The sequence below is a fragment of the Equus asinus genome, chromosome 12, assembly GCF_041296235.1.
Source record: "Equus asinus isolate D_3611 breed Donkey chromosome 12, EquAss-T2T_v2, whole genome shotgun sequence".
Lineage (NCBI taxonomy): Eukaryota > Metazoa > Chordata > Mammalia > Perissodactyla > Equidae > Equus > Equus asinus.
In genome coordinates, this window is record NC_091801.1 from 16,137,308 (window position 1) to 16,159,568 (window position 22,261).

Here is a 22,261-nt window from a genome sequence, read left to right on the forward strand (position 1 = left end):
GTGATCTGAGAGATCCCCCCACCCCCGACTCCTGAAATTTTCTCAAAGGAGGGCAGGTGGCTGCCAGCTGTCCTTAACCCACACCCTAATGACATCATCCTCAATATCACCAGTCCATGGAAATTCCATGCACTGAGACCCCCGCCCCCAGCAGGCCTTGTTCCCAAGCCCCAAGGGGGCACGCCCACAGGAGCCCTCCCCAGGCTTGGCTTCCTGGCTTGCTGGGTGGAAGAAGCACAATCCGGCTGATACATTGCACGTGGCTGGCTGTGGCTGTTTTTCTACCATCTCTGCAAGTGCAATTTTCACTGAGGCTATTCACAGGAATACCTCAATTATCTATCACAGGAGGGGAAAGAGGGTCTCCAAATATGGGAATTTCCCTAATACCTTACTTTAACTATTTAAAGGCGGGAGTTTAAAACAAACAAACAGGAACCATTTTAAAGCACACTGAATTTACACAGAGAATCCTCAAAGCTCAGCGGCTTATAACAAAAAAGAGTTATTTCTGCCTGTGTTACATGGAGGCTGCAGGGGGTGGTGGCTCAGCCCCTATGTGAGACAACTACTCTCATGACAGACACCAGGAGCAGACAAGCTGGTGGAAACTTGGAACACCGCTCAAAGCATCTGCTTACACGTGGCATCTGGCACACCTGCTTACCTGCCATGGGCCAAAGCAAGCCATGTGGTGGAGCCCGGGGCGGGGTGGGGATATGTTCTGCTCGCTGGAAGGCTACAAGTCCCTTCGCAGTGGGTGGGGACATTGAACTCCATTCATTTCTCTGGCAAGGGTGGGGTGGCAATAATCGGGGATTATGATATAATCCACCACATGCACTTCCAACAATTAATTACGCATTTCCTCGTCTTCAAAGACAGTGACTGGGAATGATGTCACCGATTTGTTTTGTTTTATGGCTTGGGGTCATCACCGTTAATATAAATATTGCCTTTGGCTATAATTCAGCCTTTCCTTAAGGGGTCTGGGGATGTTGAAAGCTGCTTGCTCAGTGCATAAACGACACGGGATACTGTTTGGAATTCCTTATGGCTGCCTTTCGTAGTATTGTTTTTACCTCCTTTGCTATCAATTATCACTTCCGGTAATTACAAGTGTATTTACCTCTCATAACTCCACCTTCCCTCTTCTGATACGCTAGGGAGCTGCCAGGGAGATGGCTTGTTAGGGCTCATTAGATCTGTGTGTAAAACCAGAGTGTAGACATGAGGGTCTCTCTCCAGGGCGATCCATCAGTGGGTTTAGTGCACAGGCTGTGCGACAAACGTCTGGGGGCGGGCGCTGCACAGGATTATTAGATTCCTTCTTGTTTCTGCAGTGTCTGGCTGGTGGTATTAGGTAAAGGGAGTTAGGGAAGACTGGGTTTGGGATTAAGTTCCACAGGAGCACCCTTGCTGTCATTTTCCATATTTGGAAACTATCCAGATAGTTGACTAGGAGCGTTACAACTACCTGCCATTTCTTGCTCAAGTCCATTTATTTTAATTGCCAGACATTTAATTCAGCAATCTTTTTTCAGCACGGGTGAAAAGCCTTTCGTTAGGCGCTGTTGTAGATAAGGGATGAATGAGAAAAGAGCCCCGCTTCCATTTGAAAGCTGGATGGCTACACACAATGCTAAGGATGACACAGTTCCAGAAGGTGCCGGCAGCAGTGCTCATTCTAAGGGCAGACAGCACACTTTGAAAGGTCCCAAGGCCCCCTATAATGTGCAGGATACTCAATTCGGGTTATATCACCCTGAATGCCACAGCGAAACTGGCGTTCATCTTTCCATATGAAAACGAACCCCAAAGAGCCATATTAGCCAGCCAAGGTAGATGAAAGAAAAATGATTCCAACTTGGCTGGTGGACAACTATTTCTTAGCTAGCACTTTCCTCTAATATGTATTTAGTTATCTGAATGCCTGACTTTCCACGATAATACATAATTGAACTGGGAACAAGATTTTTCATATACTTAGGTAGTTTCTTGTATCTCAAATCCCATTAGAAGATAGATTTGCCCTTTCGTGGATAAAATAAGTTCTTCTGTGTTCACAATGCATCACAGTTCAGGAAAGTCTTGGCATAAATCATCGAATTTGCTCTTTACAACTTACATAGGGAGGTAGAGCAAGCGTTTTGATTTCTTCTCTAATCCACACACCCCGCCCCCGGCCCCAAAAGGGGATTCAGAAAGCTGAAGCGGAAACTCACACTCAGGTCTTCTGACTCTGTGGCTTTTTCCCTTAAAGACAATCAGTTCTTACCCATTTTACTTCATCATTTTGTGAATAGCCAACTTGAACACCCACGGACATAGAGATTAAAAATACATAGATTAATGTACTGCACAAACAGGCAAGAAAAGATGCATTTGCACAAGTTTTAAACCTTTTCATTGCTACTTTCCACTACAATTCAAGCAAACAGAATATTGGTTTTAGGTTTATTTGTTCTTTCTGCACAAACCCACAGACCAGTGAAAATACGAAGTAACAATATGTCCCTAAATAATGGGAATGGAATGAGTTGAAGTGTCAATGCTGCTGTCTAATGATTTTAGCAATATTATTATGTTGATTAGAGTATCCTTAATAAAATCCCAGGTTAAAAAAAGTATGGGAAAACAACTTTTTGGTAAAAATATGTCTATGAGATAATTTGGATTAAAGAATTGAGGAAAGCCTTGAAGATACATTGATATCACACTTTGACGGTCTTTTTACAAAGACAGTCGAGAAAGTTAAATGGACGACACTGCTGAAAATGCATTTGTTTGTGACATGAAACTCAATGAAACAGGAAAGGACTGCTCTACAGAAAGTTTGCCCCCCTTAGGGGACAGTGGCCGGAAAACTTGTAGTTTCTAGGTAGGAGTCGTGAGAAGAGGACAGCGGGATAGCACAGTTATTCCTGGAAAACCACCTCATCCTGAGTCATTGCTTCACCCTACCACGCTGATGAATGTTGAGGCCAAAATATTCCAGACAATCACGATGTGGCACCATTTTTTAAAATTTTGTCTGACAGCGACAACCTATTTTTCTCCAGACAAATTCTGAGCTCATATAATTTCTGTTACCATTTGTTGAAAGGAAAAATACACTTTCATTTTTGACTTTTGTAAATCCTCCTGAATTATATGGCAGGGACTGCTCATTACCTACCTCATCATTCACTACCTTCTTCATTTATAACAAGATCCCAATTTTATTCGCAGTGGCAATGTGACCAGCTTTAGGTGACATCTCCCAGCTTCTCTTGAAGCTCTATGTGCCCACATGACTGAATTCTTTCCAACGAGGTGTAGTGGAAGAGCTGTCTGGAACTTCTGGGACAGTTCCAAAAAAGAGCGTGAGTGGCCATTTGCCATAGAACATGGTTGGAGCTTCAGCAGTCATCTTGGCCCATGAGATACTCTCACTGATGGAATGCTCCATGGTGGAGCAGAGAGAGAAAAGAAGCCTGGGTTCCTAGTGACTACTGTCTCAGCTCTGACATCCTGACTCTAGATTTCTTTTACCTGAGAGAACAAAACCTTTTGTGGCAAAGCACTATTTTGGTTTCTGCTATATGTAGTCAAATTCCCAATTACTTCTCCTAACACTATTTTTTTTTCTCATTCTACCACCATCCTAGATTTAAAATGTTAGGAAAACAGGGCCTTTTAAATTAAACCAGAAGAGTGTGATTTATATTCAAAATAATAGAAAACAAAACCTGTGGTTAATGACACATTTGAAGACATAAAGAATACACAAATAAATGCATAATTACAACTTATGGCAACTGTTATGAAATCCTCAGGGGCAAGTGGGAACATGAAATTCTCTCAGCAGGCATTAAGCTCCAAACTAATATTTAAGGCAGTTTAAGGTTTCTGGGTCAATTAAAGAATGTTAGAAATCTCTCATTAGCTATGGAAATGGAAAACAGAAATGGATTCCACTATCTTTTGGTCATTTCCCAGGATTCAAGTAGATGTTTTTATGGTGTGAATTTCTTCTTAGCCTCTTTAAAAAAGAGCCCGAAGTCTTTATGGAGACAATATACTAGTATTCTACCTGAGTTTCCTTTTCTTTCTTTTTTTTTTCCAGCGTGAATACTTTTATGTACCTGAGGGAAAATAAGCCACATATTGTAAAAATGAATTCCTTGAGAAGATAATAAATTTTAAAAAGGAGATTTCTGTAATCAATTGACTATTCCATTCACATTAAAACACTCATAACAGAAGTCTTTAACAAGTTTTTATGGACAAAGAGTTAGCATTGTTTCTTCAGCCAGGTAGATAGATGTCTTGGATGAGCCATTCAAGGAAGTTTCCTTACTCCAACTTAATGAAGCCGATAGCCTTTGTGTACTGACAGAAACACCGGTGGCACATATTGAGAGCGTATTTCCGGATCAGAAATGCTGGTCTGAGCAGACGCAGCAAGAGTGAGAACTGAATTTTCTCTGATGGTGCCACAAGAGCTGCTGGTGACACTGCTTTCATGAACGCAACAGGGTAAAGACACTTGAGTTTTCTTGAAAGAGGTTAAACGGTAGCCCCTGAAGATGAATTTTCATTTTTCACATCCAAAGGAAGAATTTCAATATTTTCAGAAAACATTGTGTAACAAAGATATGCTATTATTTTCTTACCCAAATGCAAAATTTTCATGTTGGATACAAAGATGATAATAAAAACAACTCCTCTGCAGGAATGTTGGTGCACGTTGATTCATAGGAAAAACGTAATTATCTCTCTTCACCTGCAGATTTTTTCCTTTTTCCCTTCTTGCTCCTGCAAATAGGACTTTTGTTTTTAGCTGAAAATAGGAATTCTGCCTTTACTTGTATAGCAGGGATTTTTTTTTTAAAAAATCCAAATTCCTAAATCTCAAGGTCTCTACGCTTTAAAGGAATTTCAAAAAGTGATTTGTTTTGCCTGTATGTCTTAGTTATGTGTGTTATACCTCAAATTAGGATTTTGTAGACTCAAATTAATACGTAACTGACACGCTATTCTTAGACTTGTGAAAACTGATTCTGTAGTCATTACTAATGGTTAATCCAAAGTTATCAATGATAAACTAGCAATGCTTAGAAGTGAAAAAATATAAATACACAAGCTAAAATATGTTACTCAATTTGATTTATGTTTACCACAAAATAGAAATTATTTGGTAAATTCAACTACTCTAGAGTACATTTCCCAAATTGTTTGCTGTCATGGCACACAAAGAAAATAATAATATCAACTAGGTACAGCCCATTGGGGTGAGCAGACAAGGCTACTCATGGCCATCCCGGCCCCGCCCAGCCATCCTGAGGCTGAGGAGATAGATATCTTGATACATCTGTTATCTATTTGTGGCTCACTGCCAACACAGAGGGACTGCAGGAAGGCTGTGGTCTAGAGTTAAATTTGGCCAAGAGGATTTTTAAATCGATGTGGCTATTGGTCCAAAAAATATTATATGAAGATAGTGTAAATAGAAGATTAAAAAACATCAGGGGCTGAATTTCTATGCAGTCATATGTCACTTAACAACGGGGATATGTTCTGAGGAAAGTGTTGTTAGGTGATTTCAAACGTTGTGTGATCATCGAGTCTACTTACACAAACCTAGATGGTATAGACACTACACACCTCGGCTAATGGTACTAATCTTATGGGACCACCATCATATGGACGGTCTGTAGTTGACTGAAATGTTATTGTGCAGTGCATGACTGTGTTTGTCAGCATGTACTATATACAGCGGTGTTTATTAGAGTAATTAAAAACAAAACAGAAGTAGTCTGATTTGACCAATAAGAATAATTAATCGGATGATCACTTAAATCTCCACCTCACAGAATCATAGAAGTCATAGACTTAGAAAGTCAAGAATGGACTTTAGTAATCATCTTATTTAGCTCATTTTAAAAACTGGGGAAACTGAGGTCTCGAGTAATCAATAACGACATCTGTATGAAATTTCTATTGTACAAAGACTTCACTTCATCTTCTAATCTGAGTCTTCCAGGGCCCCTCGGCAGCACTGGTATCATCCCTATTTTTTCAGGGGTGGAACCAGATTCCAAGAGTGGCTAAATGGCTGACCCCAAATCACTCTTTCTCAAAGTGGAGAAAGGACCCCGCATCTGATACTTTCCCACTACATCATAAAACACTCCATCACGATCACATTTGAGCTATATGTTAGACCTGACACAAAACTAATTTAAGGCAATTTTCTTCTAGTTCCACGAATATTTTCACTGAAGCCAGTTCTGTCTCAGGTTAAAAGGGACTTGCTCAAATGAGTAAATTGCATTTGTGCGGTGAAGAAATGTCTTCTGTCCCCATCACACTCACATATCTAAAACTCGTGAAACCCTCTCCAACACTCTTCAGAGTATGTGGAACTCCCAAGGTTTTAAAGCAGTGACTCCTAGCAGAAGTTATGCCACTGAAGAAGGTATGGGAGGAAGAAAAGGAAATGACTGTTTGTCTTCAGCTCTCTGGGAAGAAGACGCTAAGGAACTGGAGTCTTCTCTGGCCCTTCCAATGAATGACTACAGAGTAGAGAAGGTGCACAATTGTGGATCAGTCAGCTCCACATTTAAGGAAGGTCACCCCTTCCTCAAACTCTTCTTCCCCTCCTTCCCCAACTCTTCTGCATCAAGGGCTTGGATCCAGAAGCACTGAGAAAGAATGGAAAATCAAATGTTTTCAGCGATCTACAAATTGGTGGATCCACAGTTCTAAGCTTAAAACATTTCCATCTCAATGCTTTTTTTTAAAGTAAGTATTGTATCCTCTGCTCTGGAAAACAAACAAACGTTTGGCTGCACATGCATCTACTCACAGGGCTCACGTGTTTTCTCACTTAGCTTGTTCTTCCTAACACGTTCTTAGAAGGAAAGACTTTCCTCACAGGCTCTCCTCCCTTTGAGAACTCTGGGACTCCATGACACCCTGATTAAACACGACGGCTGTGCTTTCAAATACATGTTCAGGGATCACTGTGTTCACCTTAAACATGTAACTGTTAGAGTTCCTTTCTTTTCCATTTTCTCTGCCTTCTCATTTATTATATATGATTGAGAAAATGTCCTATATTCCCTCACCAGAGCCAAATCTGTTTCTCCCCTTCCTTATAAGAGTTAATTTCTAATAGTGAATCCTCAATTTCCCTTAGTTTCACTGCCTCAGTTTTCCTGAGTAAAGACACAGATAAAGCTTGATAATCTTTCATATTACCCGGCAACGCTGGGCAGGCCTAGCTGGCATCATGCTTCTCAGAGGAAAAGCCAAGGTGCCCTTGCCTAGGTTAAGACGACTTGGGGTGAGCTATAATCTCACAAATGGCAGTGATTTCAAGTTAATATGCTTTACGGTCATACTTCTGTATAATGTGGATGTCATTTCTATTGACATTTGATTGAGCGCAGTGGGAAAATTTATCCTTTCCTCCTTGTAAATCCTGCTCCTGTCCTCTCCATCCTTATCCCATCGTTATCCATCTCCCTTCCCCAAAATACACACTTATGTTCTGTTTCTTCCCTTATCTTTTGCCGAATTCTCCTTTTCAGGAATCTTTAGCTGTGCCATATAGGAAAGGCTATGAGCTTTTCAGGTTATAGATTCATATTGAAATCATAGATTTTTGGGGGTCCACGTTGCTGTGGGTTAGTTTAGAGTAATCCTAATAGAGGTATTAGTAAGCCCTTACTGATTTCATTCATGAAATTCTTGCCATCACCTACTATGTGACAGGTCTTGTGAAAGTTACAAAGAGTCTATTTCCTCTAGTAGCTTATCATTGGTCTTTCGTTTGTGGATTCTACCTGGCAAAAGGCAAAAAGGCATAACAAATATCTCTTTAGAGTGGAGCCCTCAAATAACATCCTGAATCAAGAACGTACACTCCTAATCATGGTCGGCAATACACGCAACTACGTTCAGAAACCTGGGAGAGAAGGCAGGAAACACCATCACCAAGACAGAAACGGCTTGTGACTCTGTCCTGGCATGGAGACAGCTCCTTGCAAAAGAAGGCCTTCCCCAGGGGAAGGAGGATGGAGGTTCTGAATCTGAGTCTCTGCTCTTCCATTTGCTAGTTGTGTGACTTCGGAGAGGCTGACAGCCTCTCTGTACTGCAGTTTCTCATCTCTAAAATGTAATAACCCTGCCTGTCTTCAGGCTTGTTAGTATTATCAAATGACTTAGAATTAGTGGAGTACTTCATAAACAGGAAAATGTCTGATAAATATTAGGCGCTCTAATATTTTGATCTCTATTTACAGAAAATAATCCATGTCATTGTGTCAAAAGGAAAAGTGACTTATCAGTGTCTCTGTCTCTGTTGGTGCCACAACTATCATTACACGGATGATAGATGAATCTGGAGGCCATACGTATCCCTTCTCTCCGTCTGTTCTGGCACCTTCCCCACTCATCAGTCACTTATCCTGCTTCTTTTGTCATCTAAATATTTCTCAGTTATGTTCCCTTCTTCACTACCATAGTTCACATCCTCATCTCTTTTCCAGATCACTGGGTCAGTTTCTAATGGTCCGTTTCCTGTCTGTTTTCTCTTAAATTCATCTTCAAGTCACTCAGGCACCAGAGTAATCCTCTTAGATGCTAGCCTAACCACATCTCTTCCCTGTTCAAAATTCAACGCCTTCCCAATCACAGCCCTAGCATTAAAAACACCTTCTAGGTTCAAGCGCCTGCTGATTGTCCAGCATGACATCTGCCCATCTAACTCCAGTCCCACCAAAATGGTTGGTCCCTTTCTTATTCCCCAAGAAAGTTCAGACATCAGTGAAGACTTCCTCGACCTCCTTCTGCCACTCACACACTTGTTTCCCTTCTCCAGAAATTCTGTGCTCCTCCTCTGGACTCTAGTAATACCTTGTGTATATCTCCACCTTTGGACCATAATTTCCCCCTCTAGAGCCCACCTGGAATCTGGCACACTGTAAGAGCTTGGTAAAGGTTTATGGAATGAGAGAATGGATGCCCAGATGGTAATGTACTCATTTATGGGTATTTCTTTGACCAGATGTAAAATATTTTAAAAGATGAATTGAGTACGTCATCCATTGGTATTTTCAGCCATATCTAAATATCTAGTTAGCAATTACTTAAGATCTTTGCATATGTACGTATCATAGTATAATATGAGGAAAATTAGGACATTTAAAAGGCTTTTTCAAGTAACAGGTGACCTTTCATCTTTAAAAGTCTTTGCTTTTTCAATGAGCCTCAATTTCTCTACAAGATCAATTTCATTCAGTACACTCAAAAAGAAGAATGAGAAGTTGTGAAAGTTTGACTTTATTCCCAATCAGTTTGAAGGGCATTTCTTGGCTCTTGAGTTGTCCTTTCTGAGAACAAAGGCTCAGGTATTTGGACTCTCCAGCAGCCCCTTCAGCTGAGAAGCCAGTCGGACAGCAGCGGGGTGAGTGCGTGAGCAGTGGGAAGAACTCACTGACAGATGTGTCCTTGTTCTTTTCAAAGACAGTCCTGGACACTAACACTTATCCAGCTGCAGGGCTCCATCCTGGCTTATCTCACTTTGTTTTGGAAATAAATTCAAGGTTGCAAAAGAAAGAAGACTGTAGCGTGGGAAGCCTTAGGCATGACAGGATTTTCTGTTTTCTTTCATTGTGTCGTTTTTGCTCAGTACTTTGTCTCCAAGCTCCTCTTTGTAGAAACAGTTACTGTAACGTACTCCTCCCACACCTTCTAGACAAGTGCTTTCAAAACTCACTAAACATCCCAACTACATGGGGCAGACTCGTGAATGCTGACGTATTCTAGAAAAGGGTTCTGGCCTGAGTGCATTAGCACACTTAACCTAGAAGTTTCAAACCAAAGTTATAGTTGTTACCTGCAGGTCAATGGGCATGGCTGCTCAAGTGTTTAGCTCTATGGCCCTGGACAGGAGGTCAGAGGGGAGAAGGAAGCGCCTGGAAAAAGAGCTCAATGGTTCCAGAAAAGGCAAGACAAACCAAAGAACCGAGAAGCGAACAAACAAAACAAAAAGCAGGCTGGTTATTTCTCTCCTCCCCCTCAAAAAAAGTCATTTTCTCAGGTTGTAGAATATTTTCATTCCAGATGCTCAGTTAAAGGGCTGTGAAAAGACTCAGCCTCTGAGGAATTTGAAAAGCAGCGAAGGAAACAAGATGTTGCAAGTCCAGGTTGCCATCTTATGCTGTCCCAAGCACTACGTATCACAGACTCTCATTTCAAACGTGCAGACGTTGGCCTCCGTGTCCCTGACATTCTGGCAGGGTCTTGAACATTTCTGCCGGCCACTTTGTCCTTTGTGGTAAAAATGGGGACCATATAACTTTAATACCAGGGGATGGCTTAGTCGTGAGGGAGAATCTTCTTGAATGATTCCCATTCCTGGGGTACCCCTACGATGCCCACACTCATGCTGAGAGTAGAGCTAAGGATTTTTATATCTATTTAACAGAGCATCCTCTTGGAAAGCAGAAGCTGTGTCAAGGAAATCTTTTAACAGAGTATGTATATTGAACGATATTTTTGGCAGTAGAAATCCATTCACAGGACACTGAGTTGAGGTTATCAAGAAACGCAGGAAACTACCAAGCGGTTGGTACCTTGGGGGACGAGGAGCAGTTTTCAACCAGGGCACCAGCATTCATTCAACAAACCCCTAAGGAGCCCCACTCCTTACCACGGGTACCACGTGCCGTCAGGGATGTGCAGAAATCTGGATGTTTGCACTTGGTTCGCTAGCATTAGCGAGGTTAGGGGAATCTGCCTTCCGCCTGCGAGATTATTCCTCCCACCCGCAGAGAGAAACAGAAGGCTTTGAAAGACCCAACTAAGGGCTTCGCTCTCTCCCAAGGGCACAGATGCTCCTAAAGATGTGCACAATGGGAGTCAGAGATGCAAATAATAAAAGCTGACATTCGTTAAGCACATAGTATGTACCAGGAACGGTGTAGTAACTCCTCACAAAACTGAGGGGGTAGGACTATTTTCCCCATGTTCGGCTGAAGGAATTGAGGTAGAGAGAGGTGAAACAGCTCTTCCAAGGTCACACGGCTCGTCGCTGCGGGTTAACTCAGGCAGTCACGACCGCCTCCCTGGGAGGGCCACGTCAGCAAAAACACGGTTTTCTACCAGCTCACCTGACTTCCTGGCAGGAAGTGTTCTGTCTTGCTTCTGTGGCTTATTCTTTTGAAACACTAGCATAAAAACTGGGACATATACCTGCCATACTGTTCTAAATGACTAGAAATTAGTGAATCAACATACCAAGCACCCCTAGAAAAAGGAAATATCCTCAAGTATCTGTGTTCTGGGGCTCCATCCTCGGTAATTTTATGTTTTTAAGGTGATTATCTTAAAATGCAACCCACTTTTGCCTGGAGAAGGTGGCTAATGGGTTACATTCTGTCACCCCCCCCGACCACGTGTACCTAGTAGCACGGAGTCCTGCTTACCACCGATATGAATAAACATGAATGGCAGGCTACACAGAGAGTCTGAATGTCCTCGGATATGTACTATTAATGGTGGGACATCAGCTATTTTTAATTTAAATTGCAAATGATACTCAGGATCATGGAGTTTAGAGGAAGTATAAACAAAATAGATTTCCTGTGGCACATCTGCTGAAAAGGAACAACATTCACTTTCCGATCCTTCATCATTTGACTAATGACGAACTAGATGATCCCTTCTTCTGAGCTACAAGATGAATTCATATACAGAAGCACACGCGCAAGGCTTCACTGACACCCACAGTGACAGTGGCTTGTACTTTTTACACTAAGCTTGTACTTTTACACCAAATAGAAATGGATGGCTAACCAGAAACCACAAGGACTGTTGAGATGATGAATATAAAACACCTGGGCATAAAAGCTACTAAAAATAATCATGGTCAAGTCAAAGTGATGGAGGTTTCTCGTATCGAATGGATTTCTATCGTCAGGAAGAGTGAGGTGCTGCTCATTGCATGCTTCCCCCTTGGACCAAGGTGGTTGTGTTGTTCCCTGATAGCTTGCATGCGTTTTCCCAATTGGCTCTCGTTAGTTGGAGCCCTCATCTTATCTAAGCCAGTTGCACGGATTTTATATTAATAGGTATGTAAGGCTAGAGCCTTGCTTCATATATCATGGTGCCAGAGGGGCTATTTGCCTTTTTCCTACACAGGAACTGCCTCCTATTGTAGCTGGCTCTGATATTTGCTTTGGAGAAATCATTTCTCCCCCTTTGGAATCCCATGGTCTTTCAGAAATATTCACATCTCCCTCCCCTCCTCCATAGGGCACACTGTCTTTTCTCTTCCCCTCAGCAAGACAGATTGTTTCAAAGACTGATAATTGATCAAAGCCAGGTCATTCAGAGTCAGTGAGACTCACTGCAGATGCTTTGCTGTTTGAGCTGTGCAGGAAGGCAGTTCTCTGCCGTCCATTTCCTGAAAACTGTGAGGATGAGAAGCTGGAGCTGCAGCAGCCACATTGTAAACATGAGGACATAAACATGCATAAACATGGAGCCCGTCACAGCAGGCAGAGCCAAGAGATGTAGAGACAGAAACAGAACAGGTGACTTTGAGCTCCAGTCAGCCCCAGCTGCAGCCAGCCCTGTTCCCTGGGATTATCATTGTGAGCTCAAACATTTCCTTGTTGTCTAGGCAATCTGGGCTGCATTTTTTTTCCCCTCCTTTAACCCAAAGCATTCTAGTTGATATATATACACTACTTAAAACTATAACTTAAAAACCAGTTTTCTTTCGTGATTGAAACAATCCTTATGAAGCCCAATATTATTTCCCTTCCCATCAGCATATTCCTATCTGAATTATTTAAAAAATTTTCCACTTAAGTATTAATTATGAATGGTGACTTTTGTGTTTAAGACAACTTAAAAATATAGCTCTTGTTAAAGATGTATGACATCAATTGTACCAACGTAGCACATCCATTTCAATGGCCTGGGAAATTTGGAATCTCGCCAACCTCTCAAATTGCCTTTCGATACTGCTATCTTGTCTCATTTCTCTTAAGTCTCAAAAGAGTGGCGAAATAAAGTCTTAGAATTCATTCATTTGTCAAGGAAATGCAGTGGATGACATATGGAAGATCAAGCTGACCTCACCAAAGTTGAAGTTTGAATTGGTAATAAAACAGATATAAGCGAAACGACTGTAATATTCCTGCTTTTGTGGCCGGTTCTTAGGTATTATAAAACTGCAAATGACTGGGGATGCTTCTAGACATATATGCCTAGTCTTCAGAGTTGGCATCTTCAAGTGCACTGGATTCTTGTTTCTTATGGCAGACAAATAATTCCCTTAAAAACCGAGTTAACAGTAAGTCACCCAGAAATTGACCACACACGATTTAGATACACAGCCATTGTGTATCTCTTAATTAAGGAGTTTCCTAAAGGGCCATTTGGCTCTAAAGATGTAATATTATATTACAGACATTTAAACTAATCATTTGTAAATGCTTCCTGAATTTTTCAATTTTTACCTGGTCCTTGGAGATTGCCTATTTAATTAGCAGCTACTTCCTGCAAGAACTGCAAGTAAGCAAACCTAAGGGTTCAATAATGTGAAATGTACATTAGCAAGAATATTCAGCCTCAAGATGAACTTTGATCGTGTGGCTCTCACTGTTAACGGGAGATTTTCCAAAAGCGTTGACATCTTCCTCCTCATTCTCATTCCATGTCACGGTTTTGGTCATTATGATAACTGCTAAGAATAAAACTCCCTTAAGCTAGGAAAAATAGTTGACTTTACAACTGAATGTTACAAACATTTTCTCCTGGTCTGTTGTTTGCCTTTTAACTTTGTTCATGGAGTTTTAAGCTATTCACAACCAGCCTTTGATTTTAATATCACAATAGCAACAGACTAGGGGCAAAAATAACCACATTCTTTCCAACAGGTTTCCTTTGGGAACAAATGGCCCAAGGGCCTTCAGAACTAGGTATTACCACTCTCCATAGCCCAATACGACCCTGGCCTTGCTGGGATTATAGGCATCAGTGACTAGGTTTTTCAATAGCTTTTGCACAAAACAAGCAAGAGACAGTAAACCAACTAGAGCCAGATAAGCTTTTTTTGTTTTTCTTTTGGTGAGGAAGATTGAGTTAACATCTGTTGCCAATCTTCCTCATTTGGCTTGAGGAAGATTGCTGCTGAGCTAACATCTGTGCCAGTCCTCCTCCATTTTGTATGTGGGACGCCACCACAGCATGGCTTGATGAGCAGTGTGCATGTCCACGCCTGGGATCTGACCTGTGAACCCCAGGCAGCAGAAGTGGTGCGCGCGAACTTAACCACTACACCACCCAGATAATCTTAATCACTTGGCCAGTCAGGATTCTACTCTCGTATTTTCTTAGTATTACTACACCCAGATTAATCAATTTGCACATCTAAATCTTATTCGTACCCCTACAATTCTTGTAACTAGTAATAAATCTAAAACATCCACTGACCGAATGGGTACTTGCCCACTTTCCCTTTGCATTCTTTTTTCATTTCTTACTGTAGACGCATTTAAGATCACGCGATGTGTTCCCTTCCTTCAGAGGGCAGAGGAAGCACTGGGCCCTCTCCATCTACGAGCAGACTTTTCCAACAGTTATTAACAGCAGCAAAGTATTTGTTGCTGTTTTGGAAAAAAAAAGAGTTAGTGACCTGTTTTTCACCATGTTAATGAATCTATTCTATTCATATTGCTGCCCAGTTTCTTTTGCTAATTGAAGGGTTTTCCCCCACTAAATATTGAAAATTCTTTTAAGGTTCAATGAAGCTTAAAGCTTTCTCATTTGTCTGTTTGTTTTGTAACAATTATTTTAAGACACAACACGACTTGCTTCCTTATACGATTCTCAGGCAGAAAAAAGACTTGTTAATGAAAAGATATATAAAGTTTGAGGTTATATGATGACCTGAAAAACAATTTTGTAATCTAAGTGGACAATCTACTTCATCTAAGGCTTGTTTCTCAATGTTCTTGAATGGAGAAGCGGTGACCTCAGGAACCCTCCTGCTTCCTGACCCCTAACTTGTTCCTCTGGGAGCTTCAGCAAAGCCACAGATGATCCTATCACAGGTCATCAGCTGGCAAGTGTCCCAGGTCTTCTGCTGAAGAGCTGCTGCTGCCATTAAGGACGTGAATTTCCAAGCTTGGCAGCACAGCGTTCCCCCCATAGAAGGGGATGGTGTATTTAATCTGTTAGAACGGCCTCTCTTTCCTGTCGTGATACCGAGCTGTGAAGCTACCACACAAGCAGAAACAAAGAGGAAAAGGTCTTCTTGGTAATTACAGAGAAAGAGAAAGCATTGATTATAATGTGCCTGAATTGAAGAAATGGTTCTAGAATAAAAAATACTTCTAAGATGACATTAATACGTAGGGTCTCTCTCAGTCACAATGCAATTGACTCTTCAGCTTCCACGTTAATTACTGTAATCACAACTCTAAGGCAGACAAATGTATTGGCTAAAAAGAACTTTCTGGGAGAGCATAGTACGGACAACTTTTTTGGGGAAAATAATATGATCTTAAAAAAGGAAAAAAATCATTTTTTTTTCTCTACTCATAGAAGAGAATGCTCAGGGCGTTGAGGTGGAGATGGAGAGGCGGGTGGTGGCCAGGGTGAAAATTTGCCATGAGAACGAAAACTATCTTCAGGGCTCACTGTGGGCTGAGCAGCCCGTTGGGGGAGAAAAGGGAAATTAAAAAGGAATACTGTTATTAAGGAGATGACAATATATTTGGAAACTATTCATTTATACACACATGCAAACACAAAGATAAAATAGCTTTTAATATGGAAGGATCTGGGGAGACAGAACGTAGGAGTGAGCTAGCCCTGCTCGCTGAGAAGTCAGTTTCAAGTGGTATTTGGACAGCCTGGGGGGTAAGAACACAGATCCAGGCAGACCTAGATTGAAGTCCCAAATCTGCCTCTTGCTGCCTGAACATCCTTGGGCAAGTTACTTACCTTCTCAATTTTCCCTTCTGCAAAACGGGATGATGGTCACGCCTATTCCCTCATACCATTCTGGCGAGGATTAAAGAGTCAGCATGGGTAAGAAAGTGCCAGCACTCTGCCTGGTGACAGGACTTGTTGGTGCCCTCAACAAGCACCTTCCGCTTTTCTGGCTCTGCTTCACCCCTTCTCGCACCTACTTGTGCAAGACATCAACAGTGTCAACCCCTTTGGAAAGGACAGTTATCTAATTTGATATATTGCTCAAAGGGGATAGAAAGTGTTAATTTGGGTATGGGTCAATGCCAGTATGGAGGTTTAGGTAGATTTTCCTCTTTCTAAGACAAAGGAACTAGATTATACGTCCGTAAACAACCTGTCACTCTCAAATGAACTCTAGAAAGAGGTACAACTCATTCAAATGGTACATCTGGTTACCTGAGTAGGGGAAAAACAATGAAATCCATGCAGAACCTCTGAAAACACTTAGGTGCTTGTTTTGATTGTGATTTCATTAATGAGAAGTTAAGGCAGAATAGGCGTAACCATGTAATAATAAGCAAGTTTTAGTTTTCTGGAGACTTCAATTTTCTCCTTTGTAATCAAGGGTGGTGGTTATATTTAATCATCTCTAAGGCTGATTTTAGCAATGAATCTCTAAGGGTAGCAGAGTGAGCCTTCTCAAGGGTCCTTGATGGCTAAGGTTCTTCATAGACTGTGATTCCGCCCACTCCTGGGTATCCAATAAATATTCATCAAATGGGTGAATACGGACAGTCGTCTTAGACATGTCTTTTTTTTCTCTCTGCTCAGAGTGCTGGATGGTTGAGTGTCTTGATGAGCCTTATACTCAGACGCAAGTCCTACACATGAGGTCAGCAGTGGGGCAAGAGAATGACTGGAGAGGAGAGGCCAGCAAGACTCCTCAAACTCTCCTGGGACAGATAGGGGGCAGACTGCCCACAGCAATCAGAACTGCTTGAACGTATTTACTGCTTTTAGTTCATCTCTCTGTTGGTCTTACTCTGAAGCAGAAAAATGAACCCAAATCACCAAACAGTATCATTAATAAACTGATAATGTGTGGCAGCCAGTCTCCAACACAGACCCCTAGATTCTTACCTCCTGGTATCCATATCCTTGTATAATTCTCTCCCACACTTAATAGGGCTGGGTAACCAGTGGCATATTGCAGAAATGAGGGAGTGTGACTTCTAAGGCTAGGTCATAAAAATCGCTGGTGTTCTCCCTTGGTGTCTTGGATCGTTGACTCTGGGGAAAGCCAGCTGCCATGTTGTAAGGACACTCAAGCAGCTCCGTAGAGAGGCCCCCATGGCAAGGAACTGAAGCCTCCTGTTAACGGCCGGCATCAACGAGCCAGGCATGTGAGTGAGCCATGCTGTAAGATGACATACCAACCCTATCCATTTCTCAGATGACTACAGGCCTGGTCAGCGTCCTGAACAACCCTGAACCAGAACTTCCCAGCTAAACTCCCGAATTCCTGACCCACAGAAACTACATGAGATAATAAATGTTCTTTAATGTTTTAAGCCATTTACATTGAGTTTTTTCTCTTTTTCTGGTGAGGAAGATTAGCTCTGAGCTAACATCTGTTGCCAATCTTCCTCAACTCTGTAGATGGGTCACCACAATAGCACGGCTTGACAAGTGGTGCAGGTCTACACCTGGGATCTGAAGCCGTGACCCCGGGCCACTGAAAGGGGAGCATGTGAACTTAACCACTATGCCACCAGGCTGGCCCCATAGAGTCATTTTTAACACATCAATAGATAACGAATACAATAGGCTTCCCAAAAGGATTGATTTCATGAGTGACTGAAATCATCTTTCAGTTTTGCAGTTAGTTAGAGTTCTAGTGCTAACTGTTAATAATTCCTGAGAATGCGCAGTAGAGGTGTCCTGAAACTCTAGCAGCGACATCAGTGATAGTCCAAAGGAGTTTCCCAATGGCTTTTTCAGAAGACCCTGACCTCTTTTTCCCTTCCACATACACGAGCACTCTTCTAGCATCTAGTGTAGCAGTTTGTAATAAGCATGGGTTTGGGATTTGACAAACTGGTTCTGATCTGGGCTCTGCTAGATGCCAACTGTGAGAACTTGCTCAAGTGAAACTTTCTGGGCCTCAGTTTCCTCATTAGCAAAGCTGATGTCACAGTAACTACCTCATGGACATTGCGAGGTTTAAATAACCGAAGGCATGTGAAATTTGTAGCAGAATAGCTGGAACGTAGAAAGCTCCCTGTAAGTATTGTCATTTTTATTACTAATTTATTTTCACAATCAAAGCATTTTAACCCTGTCATAGTTTCTCCTTTTTTTTGACCACAATCCATGAATTCATGCGCCCTGCATTTGGTCAACTAAGATATTTGCCTAATTGAATTTGAAACCTGAAACAGATAAGGCAATTCTATCTGAGAGAACCGCTGTGGCTCATCAGCTGTCCTGCCTTCTTTCCTCTCTGCCTTCTCCAGCCGATGGCCCCAGAGCCATGCCTGGTTGTCTCATTTCACCCCCATTCCTAGACCCAAATGACATCTCCTCTCAGCGTACATTGATGTGACTCTGTCATCTAAGAGTTGTATATCCAAAAGAGGTGGATTTTTAAAAGAAGATTTTAGATAACCAAATATTCCAGTTTTCTAGTCAGAGTTTACCAGGGTAGAAGGAAAGAAAACCAGGCATTATAAGAAAAAAATTGGGTTGCCTCAATTTCAAAAGCACAATACTAAATTGACTGATCTTTTGAGAATTTGGTCTGACCTTTTCACTTTTTTGGTATGAAAAGAAGAAATCAGAATCCACTTCTGTCTATGAGATCTTTCATTCCCATTCCTATTCAGGTATTGGTGGGAGAATGATGAAATCTAATCAATTACTACAACTGTCCTCTCTTACAGGAATAGCTGAATTGAGGGTTTATTGCGGTTCAGAATGTCAGCACATTTACGCACTCTGCCATTCCGTTTAATTCAGTGGCGGGGGAAAGAGTATAGAACAGCAGGTGGTTTCATCAAAATCTCCCTGAAACTCCCGACTCTTCATTTTGAAGGTTAGGAGGCACTGTGCCAAAGGTCATGTGGGGGCAAAGGGCAAGAAGACTGAAAAGGATTAGAGGAAAATAGAGACTATGCAGTGGACATAAAAGAGTTACTGGAAAAGCAAGAAACTGGCTGGAGAGATCACATTTTAATTATTTAGCTTAAATAAGCAAAACTAGCCTTCTTTTAGCTTACTGCATTATACTGAGGGGGGGAAGGGGTTAATCTAGCTATTTGTAAAGTCCTTCTTTCTCACTTCCCTTACCCTCATCTCACTCTGCCCCACCCCAGTGAAACACATATGGATTTTGTTATGCAAGCATTGTTTTTCATCATGTCATTTCCCCTGTCATTCAAAAGAAAAAGAAACACACACACACACACACACGTGTGCCCACACTACAGGGACAGAAACCACACAATGAGAAGCTCATTCATTTTTAAGCCTTTAAATCTGTATGGATAATGATTGTTTATTTTTCATTTTATCTATCTATCTATCTATCTTTCTGTCTATTCTCTAGTTACTTAGGAACGTGTAGAGAAATACATCCTTTAGAGATACCTGCCATTCTGGTTTTTGCGTAACTGGTACTTTAAATCAACCCAAACCCTGTCCTCCTGAGTCCCTAAGCTGCCCAGGAATTCCCCGCTGACCCCAGCCATCCTCTGTCTTGGAGCATCTGGGATGAAGTCTTTCGAACTCTCTGCAGAGCCCTTTGTTATTTCTGAGCCCCCGTTCTTTCCTCTTGCTCTACTGGTCATTTGCTTTGTCTTTTCACTTGCCCCCAGTGACATGGCTATACAAGGTTTTTGTATTATTCCGATTTCTACTTACAAGGCCTTTTATGGAACAATCTGCCAGCTAGAGGTTTTTCCCCTGTTATTTTCTTTACATCTTTTCTGTGTGTAGACAACTTACAGATTGAGAATATGGTCATAAACTGTTAAAGTGAAGCTCTGAATACAAGCTACTTTTGCATCCGCAACGTCTGTCCTGAAGAGTGCTCATATACACTGCCTGCCGGGGTGTCATCCTCAGGGAAGCAGAGAGTAGCCAGCAAACCAGAGCGGAGCTCTCAACAACATCATCTGGTTACCAGCTGAAGCAAAACAAGAGCTGTTCACACTGACATTTTATTACTTGTATTTCTAGAGTGTTTAAAGTACTTTTGGATTAGTCCTATCTTTCAGACATTTACAAGAGATTCATTAACTTTTTTTTTGTTTTGCTATCTTTCTCATGAAGCAAATCCTACAAATTGAGTGGAACTCAAGTAGCCTCTCTCGCTATAAGCTTCAGGAAACAAGTATTTTGAAATAGAAGCATTTTAAAAAATTGACGAATAAAAAAAGGTTGATCATTTTAACAGACTGATAACGAAATTTAAGATAATATAGGTTGCTCTTTGGAAACAAAAGTTCACAACTTTAAATTTTCCTTTGCATTAAAACACAGCCAACAGCCTCAGGGGGAAGTCCTTTCTGTTTAAAGAGTATTGAAGGAGAGCTCTCTGCCTGGACGTTCTTCCTACTTCTAACATGGCCTGGTAAGAAAAGGGATTTTATTGCACTCAAAGCACCTGGCTGGTGAGAAGGTTACTAGGAAATACTTCCGGCCACCGTCCTAAGCATCCCTAAGCTGGCAGGGGTGGGCAGAAGCATGGCATTTGGTTATGTAGCAATTTGTACTTGGAAAGTTTACAGTTCTGGGGAGGACCTGGCAGATTTTCATTATTAACTTCTAATCATTTTTCTGAAATATATTCTAATGAACAATAGAGTTGGCGATACTATCCACTGAAGAGCTTTAAGAAATGTGTACCAAGTGCTAAAGACTGCTCCTAGATCCCTTAAAGCTGCACAGTCTCTAGCAATCCCCCTGATGGGGCGCTTCAGTGCGTTAATTCAGCTCACCCCGGGGCAGGCTTGTGGTCACCTTGGAACGCAAGCTCCCTGAGAACAGAGCCTGCCGGTCACATCTGACATTAGAGCCTCAGCGCCTAGAACAGTATCCCGCACAAGTCAGGCAGGCATTGACATTTGTGAAATGAATGAATGACTGAGATATGCCATTTTGGGTAAAGTCCACGAAATCCACTTCGCAGAGTATCTGCTGCCTGGGAAGCTTAATGCAATTTATAATATTATTGCTATTTACACTAAAGTACAAGCAGAATCCTAATTTATTAAAAATTCTCTACTTAAAGTTCTTTTCCCATTTGAATATTTGTTTCTTCCTACCCAATTTCCTAGAAGAGTGCAAGGAAGAAGGTTTCCTCTGGTTTACTGATATTTTATAATAAAAAAAATTTTTAATTTTAACTTTTTTATTGAGGTAAAATTGGTATATAATGTTACACAAGTTTTAAGTGTACAACATTATAATTTGATATTTATATACACTACAGAGTCATCACCACCATAAGGCTAGTTACCATCTGTCACCATACAATTGACCCCCTTCACCCATTTCACCCACCTCTCAACCCTTTTCTCCTCTGGGAACCACCAATCTGTTCTCTGTATCTAACGAGTTTGTTTTGCTTTTTAGATTCCACATATAAGTGAAATCATACAATATTTGTCTTCCTCTGTCTGACTTATTTCTCTTAGCATAATACTCTCAAGCTCCATCCATGTTGTCTCAAATGGCAATATTTCCTTCTTTTTATGACTGCATAGTATTCCATTGTATATATCTATTCTTTATCCATTCATCAATCGATGGATACTTAAGTTGCTTCCATATCTTGGCTATTGTAATTAATGCTACAATGAATGCAGGGGCACATATTTCTGTTCAAATTAGTGTTTTTGTATTATTCAGATAAATATCTGAATTCCAAAGTGGAATTCAGACAGCCAACAGGTACATGAAAAGGTGCTCAACATCAGTAATTATCAGGGAAATGCAAATCAAACCACCATGAGATATCATCTCAAACCTGTTAGAATGGCTATTATCAAAAAGACAAGAAATAACAAGTGTTAGAGAGGATCTGGAGAAAATGAGCCCTCACACACTGTAGATGGGAATGCAAACTGGTGCAGCTACCATGGAAAAAGGTATGGAGATTCCTCAATAAATTAAAAATTGAACTACCATACAATCCAGCTCCTCTACTTCTGGGTATTTATCTGAAGAATAAGAAAACATTAATTTGAAATGATTTATTTATTTTTAAAATGAG

General features: G+C 41.2%; 1 protein-coding gene and 1 pseudogene across 16 annotated transcripts in view; both read right to left on the reverse strand.

Annotated features, from left to right (window-relative positions):
* Positions 1 to 22,261, reverse strand: part of SULF1 (sulfatase 1) — a 176,255-nt gene that overhangs the window by 93,854 nt on the left and 60,140 nt on the right. The window contains exon 1 of one of the 16 annotated variants that reach the window (XM_070481109.1): positions 10,706 to 10,821. The exons of the other annotated variants lie outside the window; for them this stretch is intronic. The gene's annotated coding sequence lies outside the window, so the exon portion shown is untranslated. Of the gene's footprint in view, positions 1 to 10,705; positions 10,822 to 22,261 lie in introns of those variants that run through there. 16 annotated transcript variants of the gene reach the window in all.
* LOC106829392 (small ribosomal subunit protein uS14-like) lies at positions 4,117 to 9,907 on the reverse strand (annotated as a pseudogene).